The following is a 2,777-nucleotide window of genomic DNA, read 5'->3' on the forward strand; positions in this document are numbered from 1 at the left end:
CCATCTTTGGTGCTTCTGGTGAAGTCTTCCCGGAGCTCCCCTGCTGGGGCATCAGTGAACAAATGTTGCTGGTTGACCTTTCTTCTCACTGGCGTGTTTGTGTAGGACTTCTGAGAGAGGCAACAGGAAGCTTAATACCAACTCTGATTAGTTGATACGATGCCTGGAAAGCCAGAAGAGGGGAAAGGATCTTCAGAGGGACCCATCTGTGGTAGCCGCAGGTTCCAGGCTGTCAGGAGGAAGAGGACTTTGGGGTACACTGGGAATGGGCCGTCTGGGACTGGTCCTTCTCCCTCTCCTCTCCTGTAGTGGCACCTGTTGGGTTAGGCTGAGCAGCTGACAATGATAGTAGTTGCTTGGAAAGGTAAGCAAACTGGTCCTGACAAACTGGCCTGTGTGCCCAGGCCTGTTCTGATTTATTTGTTAGTCGTGGTTTTGCCATCTGTGAAGATCAGCATCTGGTTGCTTGGCAAGAAAAAAGAAAAGGTATGCAAGTGACTGTGACAGAATGGAGGCTCGCTGGGGATTCCTGGCTGCTTGACTTTCTCTCCATTCTACTCTGGACACTACTGGGCACTACTCTGGTCTTGCCCCGCCAGGGCAGGCCAGGCATGCACATGAGAGCTCTGCTTGAGAATTTCTGGGATCTCCTGTTATCTCTCGTGGACATACCTGAAGATTCAGAGGGCACCAGGCATTTCAGCAGTTCCACAGACAACCACGCCAATCTCATATCCTCACCTCTTGCTTTGTGCAGAAAACATGGGGAAATAAGTTTCAGCTCTGGTTTATCCCATTCTGCTGGCCCTTCCTTACAGCGTTTACAAACTAGCACCACGAGGAGCTATTATGAGATGTGTAATTACTTATGACCAGTTGATATCCGCCCCCCCCCCCACCTCTTAATTGTAACTCCTTAATATACTGTCTTTGGGTAGATAAATGAAAAGGGACTGGTCCAATTTATGCCACCCTTTCTTGTGTGCTGCTCCCTACCTGCCAAAAAAGGGTCCCTCCCCCCGCCCCCCCACACAAAGTAATTGAATAGAAAGGGAAGGTGCTCCAATACTGCTACCTCCTGTTACACATTCATTAACTGTTTAAGCCCAGGCATCATTTTCTTCCTCTCTCCCAATGTACTCATGTGTTTCCATCACCACCACTTTACCTTTGCTGTCATTTTAAGAGATGGACACATTGACTCTGGGTCTCCAGAGCATCCTGGTTTCTAGCATGTCCTGATCCAATGGCACTTACTGCTTATCAGAAATAAGGTAATGATGTGCAATATAAAGTATTCCAATAAAAACAGGACTCTCCTCAGATCTGTTACTGTTTTGATGTTGAAAATCAGCAGACAAAATGCACAATGAGATGGAATGTTTGAAAGATTTTCTGACCGAGGTCCCAAGAAGTTTAGAGGGCACCGGATTTCCCTCTCTGATTGTCCGATGTGATGTGAAGCTCGAGGGTATGCAATCACAGGGGACACGGCCTGGCATAGAGCCCCACTTCCCTGCATTGCATTTTGTCCAATCAGATATGGAGGTTGCCCGTGACGTCAGCAAATGCAGCGACTATAAATGGGCCGGCGCCCCTCTGCAGCCGCCATTGCCCTTCCTTCCGAGCTGTCGGGAAGGCGAGCCCCACATGGCTGAGCCTGGCTGTGAGACCTCTTCTGGCGAATGCGTGGGCACGGAGGAGCGCACAGAAGTGGACCCGAAGAGCCCGAAGCACGAGCAGCCAAGGCGCCAATGCCGCCGCCGCCGCCGCCGCCGCTGCCCCAACAGTTTCGCTATCTACTTCCCCGGGGTTCTGAAGCAGGTTCACGAGGGCCTGAGCCTCTCGCAGAAGACCGTGAGCATCTTGGATTCGTTCGTTAAGGACATCTTCGAGCGCATCGCCGACGAGGCCTCTCGCCTGGCCCGCTCCACCAAGCGCTCCACCATCACCTTCAGGGAGATCCAGACAGCCGTGTGCCTGCTGCTGCCCGGGGAGATGGGCAAGCACGCCGTGTCCGAGGGCACCCAAGCCATCATCAGGTACACCCTCCGCCAATGAGCTGCCTCCGGACCGCCTGACCACCTCGCAAACCGAAGGCTCTTTTCAGAGCCACCTCACTTGGCGGGAAAAGACCTGGAGCTTTAAAAAGTGGGACAAACTCTGCCAAAGAGAGCATTGAGTTTTGTCCTTGTTGTGGCATTCTGCAGATATTTAAAGTAGTTTTACTTTGAACCAAACAGGATCGGCACTGCTTTAATCTATATTTGAGTGCAGTTTATTCCTTGGACAACTGTGGACTCTCCTTAACCATGCCGCTTTTCTTGGCTTTCCCAAGCAGTCATTTCTGCTAGATATTTCTGTAGGTCAGCCTCAGTGGGGGTTATTTTTGTTATAATGGTGTTTACCTTTTTCTCTCTCATTCTCTCGTGAGCGTGTGGTGAATTTTTCAGAGGTTCGTTATGGGTGATATGGCAACAGATAACGTGCAGAAGCTGATACAGGAATCCATCTGACTTCTGTTAGGCGGGTTATTGAGGAGACTTTTAAGTATCTGAAGCAACGTCAATCTCCTTTATGCTTTTATAGAAAAAAATATTTTTCATATGCATTTGAAATTTATGTTAACGTCATAGAATGGGTTCCTATTACGATTTTTAAATGGATTCTGGAATACATTTATGAAAATTTCTGTCGTAATATTGTGTACAGTAAATATTGGCAGATGTTGCTGACCAAACAGCTTTGGTGGTTCCTCTTTATTTATTTACTTGTTT

Source organism: Neomonachus schauinslandi, unplaced genomic scaffold (assembly GCF_002201575.2).
Source record: "Neomonachus schauinslandi unplaced genomic scaffold, ASM220157v2 HiC_scaffold_203, whole genome shotgun sequence".
Classification (NCBI taxonomy): domain Eukaryota; kingdom Metazoa; phylum Chordata; class Mammalia; order Carnivora; family Phocidae; genus Neomonachus; species Neomonachus schauinslandi.